Genomic DNA, 13,667 nt, shown 5'->3' with positions numbered 1-13,667 from the left:
TTTCGTGACTGGCTCTTTCTGTGTCCCGGAGTCATCGACATCTACGCGAGGTCAAGACAGCGATTTGCGAGCGTTCTGAAGGCAGAGTGAACGAATGCGCGCGCACCCATCAGTCGCTCGTGGTGCTCGTTGGTTACTTTCAGGGTAAGAATGAGGTGCTTCTTAAAAGTTGCATGTTCTCCCACTTTATCTTGCACCACAAAGAGCTTCTTTTAATTAAGCTCAAATAGTGCTCGCTCGGTACTTTTGATAATGCCGAGTACAACTCGGCATTATCAAAATGGCCCTCTTGTAAAGTATGACCATGTAGTTTTGGTGAGCAGTTTTTCACGTATGCAGCCAGCGTCCCTGGAGCCTACATGGATGTAACGCTGTCTGTTGAGCCCTACGTGGAGCCAAGACCTGCCCAGGTTGCTGTAATGTCAACACGGAGCTGATCTCACTCCAGCGCTCTTTGACACTGATGGATTCCTACTTGTTTGATGTCTTACAGTTAAAATGCCCTGCGCAGGAAGGAAGTGCTCACCCACTGGTCGCCTGTTCCATCTTCAGGAGCTCTATGGGAGGGAGCGGGGGGGAGGAGGATTTCAGCGCAATATTTACAGTGACCTCTTCCTCTCACTGGCCAGGGGCCCATGGGAAAAAACTGGAGAAGACAAACAATGAACAATAGAGTTCAGGGATGAGCAATGGTGCCAGCGCAGCATGTGCCATTACGGGATGTGGATTACGGAGCGTCGGGGGGTCACAGCAAGGATCAAGGCACCGTCAGTGTCCCCCTGGAGCACACCTGGGACACCTGCTCAGAGAGCCGGTTCTGTTTAAGAGCACAACGTGCAACCGTGTTTGTCCGGCTGAGCGAGAGAGTTAGCTTTTAGAAACTTCAACATTGTGGGAAAAGAGCTGTGCTTTTTCTGGTGTAAAGATATGAAGCTAACAAGGTTAGCAAAAAAAGAAGAAGCTGGAAGTGGATAAAAACAGGTGTCACAGGGGAGGTTATGAGGCACTGAGGGTTTCGTACCTTCGCACCGAGCAGGTTTGCTTTTTCCCCTCTCTTGTTTTCACCTCGTGAGTCTGTGTTTGTGTGAGTCATCGTGGCAGAATCCGATCCTGGCGCTTGAAGTACTTGGCAGCGGGATCGCCTCACAATCATGACGGATGCCAACCTGATCTCACAGAAAACACACGGAGCGACAACGTGTGACGGCACAACATCTGGCACAACTGCTTGCTAACGCCACAATAATGGTGCATTCCACTTAACTCCGAAGTTGGAGTTTCTGGGTTGGCTTGTCTGAGCAAGGGCCTTCAGTTGGATCAGGAAAGAGACCGTGAGTACTGAGTACTCGTGGAGTAATGTAGTACTCACTGAGCGCCAACATATCGACGAGCATCGTGGCTGATGTGTTCTCTCGTCATCCCAGTTAACCGTCTCATGACTCCATATTTTTGGAATGTGAAAGAGTTGTTTATCTTCTCATCCTCCTCTCGCCAAGAAAGTGAAGAAGCAACACTTCCAACCAAACCCTCACTTGACTTGAGGGCACCGGGTGTTCCCCTGAAGACCTCAGCCAAACCCAACCCAGGAAAATTAAAAATTAAAAAAAAAGAGCACCATTTTTCACATTTTTTCAACGAATTTGACCCCAAAATGGCACGTGTCCCTCCCTGGCCTGCGCTGCACCGCTTCAGCACGTTTGGTGAAATTTGGCCTGATAGTTTTTGCGTCATCCTGCTGTCAGTCAGACGAATGCCACTGAAAGCATGACCCATCCGGTGGAGGTGATTATTCCTTTCTCAAAATAAAGCGAAATGTCAGTGTGTATTTTAACTTCATTATTGCTAGTTTTTTTTTTTAATTTAAATCCTGCTAAGCGACTGAATTCACCAGAGAAGCTCCTCCTTCGTCCGGATCTTATTGCATCTGGACGTGTGGAATCTTTAAAGATCGTTCAGTTCAGCGCTTAGATAAGCAGCCAAAAAGCCTGCAAACTGACGTAAGCGGTGCGCCCCTCCCACGGTTGTTTGGTGGCTGGTTCAGCAAGCAAAGGTGGAGGACAAGGCACTTGTTGATTTTTGTAATTTAGTAATTGGGAAGGAGATTTTCGCAGTCTGGCTGGAGTTTTGGTAGCAGCTGTCTGGCTCAGTGTGACTGTCAGCTCTACTTATGATGAAATACTGCCTTGCTGCGCAATGCAAGATCTGATTTTCTGCTCGGAAATAATTTGCTATGGTCGTCACTGTGAAAGCAAAGGAATTAAAGTATGAATTTCATCCTTTTGCTCTCTGATTTTTTTTTTTTTCCTCAAAGGAAAAGACATCACAAGCGATTTGAAGAGCAGATACGAGGGCTGTTCCTGAAGCTGACAGCGCACCAAAAAAATGCTGCTCAACCTCAGCCGGACTGCAACCTGAGAAATTGTTTCCCCTCCGTGATATGACGATGTGGTGTTTTCACGCGAGGTGGAAATATTTTTGTTTTGTTCGATTCTTAAAAATGAACAACGATGATATTCTAAAACACGCAATGCACGAAAGAACCCGCTGATTTGTGGATTCGCTGGTTGGCATGTTTGACACGCCAGTGTTGCTGTCACTGATTGGCAAAAGCTGCACCGCTGAGACTGAGATGTAGATCTTCCAGCGTCATTGCTGCAAGCTGATGTTTATGTAGACCAACAGCCCCTGTATTCATCAAGATCTGCGCAAACTCCCGAGTCACAGTTTGATCCCCCAATTACCAGATTACCTCGTCTAATTGGACAATGTGCTTTCCCTTAGGACTGGGCTTTGCCTTATCAAAATTCTTTCTGCCCTGCACAATTTGGTGAGATAAATGTAATGGTATCAGTGTTCAAATGTGTGCCTGGGTGGTCTCTGCTGCATTTCTAATGATGCTGCGCCTTTCCCAGAACAAGTGGAAATACCTCAGTGATGCACCGTGAAAAGAGAAACGAGGAGAGAGGCAAGGCTCCCACTGGGCTCCAGAGATCGCACTCCAAAGGACATTTAGCACTTCAGAGCAGCCATTAATAATGTTATTGCTGCATTTAATCTCAGAGTCACTCATAAATAAAGACTACCTTCTGTTTTTCCACATGAAAAACTTCAAGACAGAGATATTCAAGCCAGAATAATCAACACACATGCTGACAAAGGGAAAATTAAAAAAAAAAAATCCAGCCAGAAAAATGTGTTTGTACAGTATAGTGTAATTCAACATACCACCAACAGTTACGTTGTCTCGTTACTGCAGAATTGCCTTCAACATGTATTTAATAAATGAAAGCAAAGAATGCTTCTTAAAAATATCTATGAAATCAGAATTATTATTCGTGATGCATTAATAATTGCCAATGTCCCCACTGTGGGACAAATAAAGGTTTATCTTTTCTTATCTAATATGCAAGCAGCACTTTCATGTTGTTGCGGGTGGAGCGTTGGTTAAGGTTTCTATATTTATACACCATTGAGCTTTAATTCATAACTGGACAATCCTTCATTCTGAAATGTGTTGGAGTCATCAAGAGGAGTGGATGCCCCTCAAAAAATAAGTTAAATGACAATAACATGAATATATTTCATGAATTTATCCACATATTTATTTCTTGGTTCAAAATGCTGCTTTTTCATTTACACTGCATATGCAAACTGATTTAAGTTTTCAAAAACTTTTATCACAATTAATGTTCATCCTGAATTAATATATTAAACACGGGTTTTGTTTTATTTTGAAGGTCGTGGCAAACAACGAATATCCGGAAGTTCTCCCAGGATACAGGAAACGGTTGCTTCAATTCAGCCGCCGTACACTGTAAGTTTCTCTTTTTCTGTTTGACATTTATCCTTCAAACGCACGGCATGTTGAAAGTTAATATGGTATAACAGGTGAAACACTTTACTTACAATAAACAGATAAAACGGGAGCAGAATAAATGCTGTTCGTCTCTCCGAGTGACGAACTAGCTTGCTAGCGACTGCGGTTAGCTTGACCCAGCGTTATATTAGCTGTCAAATTTGTAAACAACACAGGTATTCCTTCTTCTGGAATCATGAATGGAGTTCAGGGGTTTTGTTTCAGGGTTAGCTCTTTTTTGAAGCTCATTCGACGACAGCAAAAGCAGCTGACAGGTTCGCGCGATCGTTCACTGTTAAACGGGAGGCGACGTCATGAGCCCCGCCAAACTGCATTGAAGTATCTGCAGATTTGATCAGAACTCAGCCTCGTCTGGTCAACATGAAGATATTTTGACTTTTTGCTGGTCATTAACCACTCGTGGCAGATACGGCCGAGTTATTACATATCTAGATGCACGGAAACCTTGTGGAACCGGTGTGTTTGCGTTGTCCCCCTCGGTGTGGTATCGGGAGGAAAAGGATGAGCAGCACCGCATCAAACGGCAAATGCAGCTGAAAATTAAAGCGTTATCATTCGGCTCTCTCCTGGCCTCCCTTTACCTGCTGGTCTCACACAAATAGGGTGTAAAGCTGACTTGATGCTGTTGCTCCAGGTTTAGGTTTCCTCCCTTTATTGTCTCCATCCTCCCCCAGATCAAACTTACGACGCTAACATTTATTTGTAGTTTAATAAGATTGTGTGGAAGTCGCATACTCCTGTTAGCTTGGTTCTCCTCATTTTACTACATTACTGGGGTTGCACACAGTAATTGCATTCAGGCGTAATCCAGTTTTTAAATTGGAATAAGACAGTATTTGTTAACGGACATGCGTCAAAACATCATGTTTTATCAGGTATTTTGGTGCTGCAGAGATGATCTTCCTCCACATCACGTTCATCTTTAGTTTTTAAAGATTATTATTCGGCCTGTTATTATTATTAAATAATTCATACATTTAGAGGGGCTTTCATAGGAATTTTCAACATGAAGTGTCACATTAGTGTGTTGCAAGAGACGCATGAAAAAAAAAACATTTGACTGATGCATACACACAGTCATACAGGCATCTTACTCGTTTCTTTTCTCTAATCATCTGTTTATGATGAGAAAACAGTTGGATAAATAAGGATTTATGGTCTTAAGGTGGTTTTCAGTGGGTACTAAGTGTACACGTATGCACTAGTTTTTGTACAGGTAATAGCATTTGCAGATATTGGCCAAATAAACAGTAAAAATCAGCAAATCGGACATGAAAAGTCAGTGTGTAATGTCAGGCTTTGCTGGGTGTGAATCAGCAGTTTTTGTCTTGAGACTGCGACTTTAATGCTTACATGAACAGTGCGAGGGAGTGTTTGCTTCTTATTATTTTGAAATATGTAACCATCCTCTGGGCTGCTGCTTATGTGTAAATATTTGCAGGATTTTGGAAAAAAAACAAAAACTCCAGCTGTAGCAAAGGATGTTTCCCTCTAGAGGACAGCTGTGCATGAGGAGTGAATATATCTCAGCTATTTCCCTGTCACTGGAGCGCTGAAGCTCTGCGATAAGAGTATGATGAACTTGAAAAACACTGTGGTCTGCAAATTCCTCACACTACACGCAGAAGTGACAAGACTGAAACTGGCAGCCGTCGTTAGAAATTCTTGATTTCTAGGAATGAAATCTCGTTGTGGAGGTGAGTGTAACTGCCGCTCTTTGGTTTTAGAATTGTTGGATGTTTGAGATCAAAAAAGAAACGTTTGACTGCAGTTGCAGCTACTTTTCAGAAGGTTAAGCTATTACTTAATAAAGTTAAAGCCTTTCAAATAGTAACATACACGTCTCTGGCCTCAACCTCATTAAGTTGGGTGTTTTCTAACAGAACAGAGTCTAAGCCTCCATAATCCATCTCTTTTGACAAATATTGTTCTAACATATTTCTTAGAGTCTGATTTTTCTGGGGAAACATTACGGGACCATGTGTGTTTATTTAACTGATTGATTCTATGAGAGCGCTTGATTGACAAGTCGATAGCAGGCAGGCGCCATGTTGTTCCTGAGCTGCTCCATCAGTTGTGTCCACATCATGCAAACAACATTTCCGTGAGAGCATACAGACCATCTGAGTTCTCCCTTCTCAGCACCACTTGGCTGGGGGGGATGAGGGGGGACGAGGCGACGCTGACCCGTTTCCTGCCCCGCTCCCGGGGCTCTAATTGAAAAATTTGGGTGGCCCTGCTTGTTTGTGTTGGTGGAATGTGGTGGGTTGTGTTTTTTGAGGCTTTTCCTGCATGTGTCGCTGCTCCATAGACCTCAGGGTGAATCAGGAGGCGGGGGTCACGCCAAGCCTTGTTTGTGAAGCAGCAGTTTTCTCTCACCCCTGTCTGTTGTCGGCAGTCGGCCCTTCCAGGTAGCCTCTTCCCCGCTGACAGGCTTGCTGGGCCACTGGTTCTCACAATGTGAGTTCTGTGACCCGACCAGACCTGCATAGACTGACAGAGCATTTTTTCGCTGGGAAAAGAAGGAACCACAAAAAAAAAAAAGGCTGCAGCATAAAGACTCCATACCAACATTCTCCTGAACGGAGATCCGCTGACATTCAAGTAATGAGAGCAGCATGTTCTTGATATGAGGGATCAAACAGTTTCCCTGAGAGAAAACAAATTTGCATTTCATCTGAGACATTTTCCTGTATTGCAGCTGTCTTCATTGGAAATTTTTTGTTTTGGTTGTGTTTCTTTTTTTTTTTCTTCTTTGTGTTGCTTGATAGTAAATATCTAACTTTGGAACAAGATTTAATTTTTTTTTAAATCTTTGGACATTGTGTGAGATATTTTTCCCTGTTTCTGAGTGAAGAAGTTTAGAGTTTCACAGTTTTACTGAGTGAAGACTTTGAATAAACACTCATCTTTTAGCCGGCGCTCACCATCACGTCCCTGAAGTGATGTGACTGTTACAATCAGTTGTTGCTTACTAATGTTTATTCTGCAAATAACTGTTTGAGAGGCCAAAACAGAATTTGGCCGTTGCCTGGTTTGTGGTTGGAGATGGAGGACTGTGCCGTTATGGGGCCTTTTATTCAGAAAGAGCCAGTGGATGCAGTCTATGGAGTCTGGGAGAAGCAGCCTCATGCATGACCTCCAGAGCTCCTCGTGGACTGGCCTCAGTGATTTGGTCGATCATAACCGACCCGGAGTTTCCTCTTTTTCATGCTCCTTCAAGTTGGATGTGTACCTCAAGTGTCAGTTGTACCTCGAAGACCGCGGATGTAGTCAGCAGGGTCCAGGCTTCAAGTAGGCAGCACAGGGAAACTTTTAAACTGAATGTTTTTGAAATCAGAACCTGTAGTATTTGGATCAAGTTAGCTTGTGAGCAACCCAGTAGTCGAGTTGTTGCGGCGTGTCAGACACTGCCTGCCTGTCAAACTAGAGGTGAACTTGGAGAGTGCAGCCATCTGCCAAGGCCAGTGGGCCCCCACTGAATTCATCATATTTGTCAGGATTTCCAAAAATATCAGAAATTCGGAGAGGTTTTTTTTTCACATAAAGTTTCATGAAACAGTGCTTGAGAAAAGAATGAAAATGTCCATAAATTCTTCCTGCAATGTTGAAGAAAGTTTAAAATTTTAAAAAAAAAATCCCCGGTGAAAGAGGTGTGAAAATTTGTCCGCAACTGTAAGTGGAATCTAGCCTCTATGGAGACCAGTGGCTTTTACACAAATAGAAGATAAACCTTTGTAAAAATTGGATCGATCAGAGCATCCAACCCATTTGCTGACCTATCGCAATTTATCACTAGAAATAAATAACACCTTACCAATCACATCACGTCCTTTGCGGGTCCAGATATAATATGTACGTATAATGGAAATATTAATGACTGCCATCCCAAATGAAAGCGTTGAGTTGTATCGAGCAACAATGTTTATATAATTCCGAGTGGTATGTGAGTGGATGGTTCTCACGCTGCTGATGTGTTTTTTAAGTAAAGTTGCTCACGAAGGTTCAGATTTATCTATTTCGCCATGTCATCAGGCAGAGCTGCCTGTCTCCAGCCTCCTAATCCTCTGAAAACAATTATCTGCATTTGTAGGCCTATATTTCATATTTCTGTTTATTGCTTTAGGATTTTCATGTGGGAAATTGGGGACTTGATGTTGTTAGGCCTAAAGCTGAAAAGCACTTGAGACTGACAAACAAACAAACAGGCAGCCTTAAAGATAACAAACCCCGTGGGTAGACATGGCGATGGTAGGATCGCGCTCCACAGGCACACATCCGATCGCTCCGTCTCCCTTCGCTGTCACGAGAGACTCCTCGTAGACGGAGGTGCTGACTCACCGTGGAGGAACTCGGGGACCGGCCAGCAGCGTCTGCTCTCACACAGAACATCCTCAGTTCATATTATGATCCAGTTATTTGAAATATGATACAGTCAACACATATTATGTTCAATTTCTGGCCATCAGCTACTTTGGCCTGGCTACTTCTTCGTGGCCTGGGTGTGAGTGAACACTGAGGCGGATTGTTTGAAGCTCCGCCCAGCCTGTGTGATCAGGCTAGTCATCTCAGGCTGGGCCATGTTTGGCCTGCTCTGTGCATTCAGAGTCGAGGGGGATCTTTGATGGAATCTGGTGTTTGTGTAATGTTGGGGAGCACAGAGTGAAATGGTGTTGGAGTTGGGGGGCCACGGAATTGCCGGTGCAGTCAGTTAGCTGCTCTGATGGGAGATGGAGGGGGTGATGATCTGTCTAAATGGGTCCCTTTGTGCCGCCTAAACCCATCACACTCTCCCTAACACACACATACACACACACACAGACACACACACACTTGCCAATCACTGCCATATGTGAATCACCTTTGAGCTCAGACCAGCAAATGACGGGAGGTATGAACACCTTATTCAGGAGATGGACATGTGTGCCAGATCCACCTTGTTTGAAGTTCTTGGTATGAAAAAACTCTGACTGGGTCAAAGTGATCATGATAATCCAGCCCTATCCCTTCAAATCGCTTCTTCTGCCCGCAGTTCAAAATCCAAATTTAATGTATGACGAGTTGGTTTGTCAAGATTTTGATGCTAGATTGGTCATAATGAGGATTCAGATCCCAGCATCAAAGTCACAAGCAGGATTCTCCCGGTGTTTATTTTCTCTGCACTGACGCCAACTTCCATTCATCTGTGGTGGAACAACCTCAAAGACACAGCTGCAGATTAATTACGTACCAGATTACAACACAACACGGCCGCCCTCAGACTCGGACTCGATGAGGCAGTTGAACGGAACTGCGACGACAGCGCCGCCAACTTCCCGTGCTTGCATGCTACACCGCGATCAAAAAAGCTCATCAGCACCAGAGCTCCAAGCATCCTCTTACCTGTGAGCAGATATTGGTGCTGACTGTAAGATGTTTGGGGTCAACATCTTCTCGCTTTTGTTTTTAGATGGATAAACACTTGTTGTCAGAACCCCAGAATTTTTTTTTCTTGCAAACCGGGATTACATCGGCCCCTCCTCTGCGTTTGAAAGCACGGTGATACACGTGAAGGATTAACCAGTGTGACCGCGCATGACACCAGCAGGCCGAGGCCCCAGTAGCGCTACGTCACCGGCATGTGAGGCAATCAAATGAATAAATCTTATTCATTAATTATTCTAAGACATTCTAACTGACAAGACCCATAACAGACTTTTTTGTTTGAAGTAACTCAAACGATCAGTAAATAATCAAAGATCCCAAATTAGATAGATAGATAGATACTTTTTACTAATTGTTGGCGGCTCCTCCGAGGCTCCTCCTCCTGGCTGATCGGCGATCAGTGATGAAGCAACGAGAAATGTTAGATTTATTGGCTTTTCGTGATGTTTTGGAAATAAAGGGAAAAAAAACGTATTTTTCGGATTCATCATGTTTACATGTGTTTTTCAGCATTTACAAAATTTAAATACAATATAAACTTGCTGTAATACAGTTGTTTTGACATCTAAATATCTGGCTGTGTATCAAAATTAACGTTAATTTATCAGCGTATCTGAGACCAGTAAAAAGTCTGGCATCATGCATTTCCAGCTCATATGTTTGCCTTACAGAAACAAGACAAAACCCACTGTTGAGGCTGCTTCCACTCTGTTTCCTTCTATTTAATGTAGCTTCTTGTTTTATGCGTGTAGCGAACATTACTTGCCTGTGTGTAGCCAACACGCTGCATAAATAAACTTGCTGTTGCTCTTTATTTTATAGCAGTGCACAGTGGAGACAGACAGGAAATGTAGCACCATAGAGTCTTTTGTCCTGTGAGCTGCCATCATCTATCTAAACAGTGTATTAACTCCAGCTGCAGGGTAAATCAACTCCGCAGCCTAATCTGAAAATCTTTACTGTCGGCAGAGAGTCTCAACTTTGTGAACTCAAGTGTCTTTATGAGACGATTTGGCGAGCACGCTCTGTATTTGGCATCTTTTAACTCCATCTTGCATTTTTCGTTGAAGAAATCCACTGCTGCCATCTAGCCTAGATCCCCCTGCACAGCATTTTTTGGGGCTGCACTGCGGTAATGTGAAAATAAAATGGTTTCATGGGACCAAAAGATTTGTTTAGAGCTTTTAATTAAAAGTGTTTCCTGATTATCTGTATTGTGCAGCGCTGAGCCAAAGAAAGGTCGTCACTTGTTGGCAGCGGTGCGAGAAGATCCCCAAGACTTCCACAGCTACCACACAGACGAGAGCCAACCCTGCTGTTTGTTAGTTAGCTTCCAAGGAAAACAAACCTGCCTCTCTCTCTCTCTCTCTCTCTGTATCTCTCTGTCTCTCTCTCTCTCGCTGTCTGTCTCTCTCTCTCTCTCTCTGTCTTTTTTTGTGGGGGGGGGGGGTCTATTGCCATGGAGAGAAGGGTTGGAGAAGAGGCTGGGGGGCGACCATGGTTGGAAGAGTATCGGGAGAGGGAAACTGGACTAAATTGTGGTCTGTGTTGTCATTGATTAAATTTAGCCCACGCAGTACAACATGGTTTGACACATGTTGGGATAAAGAGGGGTATAATCTTAGGGGGATCCTCTAATGCCCTCTAGAGGTTAATACTGTTATCCTTCTTATGGAAAACAGTGCCTTCCTCATAAGTTTCCATTCAGAGCTTAAAGAAACCTCTTCCTTTGTGTTCCTGTTCATGCTACTTAAAGGAAAAATCCATTCAAATCTCAGCTTCGGCCTGTATAAGGTTATAGTACCTCATTTGCAGGGTATTTGTGATAGTGCGTGACATGAGACTTGTGCAAGAGTCCCCATACTGTGTGTGTGTGTGTGTGTGTGTGTGTGTGTGCGTGTGTGTGAATGTGCTGGTGTTATAGAGAGGGGTCTGGGCAGTGTTCCCGTGTCCATGCACAGCCCCCAGAGTAAAGTAAACACAGCGGCTCTTTTCTCATCCCAGCCGTCAGCAGGCTCTCCCCAGGCCCGCGCCAGAGACCACACACCCAGACCACACACACATATATACACACACACACGCACTCACACACACACACACACACTGCCCAGACCTCTCCGCAGATCCATCCACACACTCACATACACACAGACCACACAACACCAGCTCAGGCCCCTCGCACGCAACCTAGCTGAGCTGTCATTCTGCCCAGCGTGTGTGTGTGTGTGTGTGTGTGTGTGTGTGTGTGTGTGTGTGTGTGTGTGTGTGTGCGTGCGCAGCCAGGCTATCTGTGTGTTTGTGCACGTGTATTTCCAAGATGAGGGGTGGGAAGAATCAGTTTTGTACAATATAAAGAGCTCAATCCTCTGCCCCTCGCCGCTCCCTCTCTAAACATATGGGATTGATGAAGGACACACCAGCCTCTTGTTTTAGGCCTGTTAACCTCTTATCTTCTTCATGTCCGATCTGTAGCCCCTCCATTTCCTCTGACAAGCGCAGGGCAGCAACAACAACATAAAGTAAATCCCTTCGGAGTTTTCTTGTTAACTCCAGGTTGTCAGGGCGTTTGGTGGGGGTCCCTGTGGCACTTTCCCAGAAAGTTTCTCCCTCTTGGAAGTTTTCTAGGTCGTTTGTCACACTCATGCTTTTTATGCTTCTGTGTATTTGTTGTGCTTTGAACCGCGTGTTGACATGAATCTCCTCAATGTAAAGGAAGCGCTAATTAACATCCTGTTAAGCTTGGTGATATTGTCAGTGCTGTCAGCCATCAAGATTTAATTGGTATTTATGTCTTTACTGATTTTGTCGGAAAATGGAATGCATCCTTAACTTATGGGGGCCACCTTTGTTGAAAATGACAAATTAAATTCTCCTCAATTCTCCTAATCTTTATTTTTCATTAATTTTTCACTACCAAATCTCTGTAAAATGCATGTCTGTTCTACTTGTAAGTTATGGACAAAGATTTTAATTAAGTGTTTGAAAACGTTTCCTCCTGAATGCTGATATTAATAACACGTGGACTGATTCATCTGCATGTCGCGATATCTCTGCAGAACCACAGACCTTCGATCAGAAAGTTGTTGTCAGACATTTTTGCCTCAAGCAACGACTGCACCTCCTGCCCTATGATATTGCAGGAGACCGTGATGCTATTGTGATATATTCTTAATCCCTATAAAATATCAAAAAATAACAAGAACTGTCAAATACCTCTTCCTCAGATGCAGTGATGGTTACCCCAAATAGTTTATTTTAATAATTAAATGTAAAAGAGTAGCAAACCCTCAGGGCTGAGACGCCGCTCACAAAGTTCCTCAAAGATGAACCTCCGGTTGATGATTGACTTACCGGACCGCTTCATCCTCACGGTGTAGGCGAAGGCCCGGAACGTTTGTGGGCCCCGCCGCATACTGAATTCTTTTCTTCAAGTGAATTTAATTGTGGACCAGATTCTTTGTGTCAGACGGCATTGGTCAGCTGAAGGCGTTTGACCAGTTTTCTGCTTTTATTTGATGTGTACTAAAAAGATTAATGTCCCCTTAAATGAATCAGAAACCGAAGCCTCTGACGTGTCCTTCTTGGTGCCGACCACTGCAGGAATCTTTGTTGTAGGAAAGTCTGCCTACGAAGGAGACAAATCAAAGCCGGGCTCCGTCAGTCTTATTTCCTTTGATATCAGAGACTGCGTTGGCTGTTTGAAGTCTTATTGCACCTCAGTCGGCTGCCTATTAAACCTAATTAGTGACCATAGAACTCCACTCAGAGTTACGGCCATGAACTCGTGTCAGGTCTGGTCCGTGTGAACGCTCGCATTGTTTGTGGAGAACGTGTTTTGGCTGTTGAGCAAAAGGGCGGAAGCCCTCGCTCTCGCTGCTTCAGGAGTGCAGTGGAGATTTGGTCAGCCTTGGTTTTTTTTTTGGGTTTTTTTTGCGACCTGGCTGTAATTTATTAGCAAACATCTGTGCTGCTGAAATTCATCCACTTAATTTCTCACTTGGAACCTTTCCCTCCCGTCCTGTGTTCAGCCCCAACATGAACTGATTTGCATGGCTGCTCCTTCTTACTGTATTGTGTGGGTTTATGTGGAATGATTGGGGAGGCCAGGTTTATTTATCCTGTGCTGTGAGGTTTACATTCTTCTCTTCCTCCCTGCTCTCTGTCTGCTCCTTCATTCTTGGCTCCCCTCTCTATTTTTCCTATTATCTGAGAGATAACTGCTGCAACACATTGATTGTTTGGAGACCTACAGGGTGGGAAATTAACGCTCGCCAAATGCTACTCAAATTATGCTGTCCCAGGTCATTTCTAAAAACCCAATTATCCGGCTTGCTGGTAATTCAGTGAATGAAGCTGAAGACTTTTG

At 44.0% G+C, this 13,667-nt stretch overlaps 1 protein-coding gene and 1 long non-coding RNA gene across 2 annotated transcripts in view; one reads left to right on the top strand and one right to left on the bottom strand.

The window, feature by feature from the left end:
• Positions 1 to 565: 565 nt before the first annotated feature.
• Positions 566 to 1,576, bottom strand: LOC147249431 (uncharacterized). Its single transcript, XR_015119288.1, has 3 exons — positions 1,370 to 1,576; positions 1,022 to 1,166; positions 566 to 646 (listed from the first exon to the last, which is right to left on the bottom strand). It is a non-coding gene; the product is annotated as an uncharacterized LOC147249431 (long non-coding RNA).
• Positions 1,577 to 3,737: 2,161 nt separating this feature from the next.
• Positions 3,738 to 13,667, top strand: part of exoc2 (exocyst complex component 2) — a 48,103-nt gene continuing 38,173 nt past the window's right edge. The window contains exon 1 of the mRNA XM_086223998.1: positions 3,738 to 3,814. The gene's annotated coding sequence lies outside the window, so the exon portion shown is untranslated. The remainder of the gene's footprint in view (positions 3,815 to 13,667) is intronic.

Source organism: Aulostomus chinensis, chromosome 14 (assembly GCF_037954235.1).
Source record: "Aulostomus chinensis isolate RoL2024-O1b breed Wild chromosome 14, RoL_Achi_v1.0, whole genome shotgun sequence".
Classification (NCBI taxonomy): Eukaryota; Metazoa; Chordata; class Actinopteri; order Syngnathiformes; family Aulostomidae; genus Aulostomus; species Aulostomus chinensis.
Note: the sequence above shows the minus strand (reverse complement) of the source record. Positions and strands in the feature narration are given on the sequence as shown.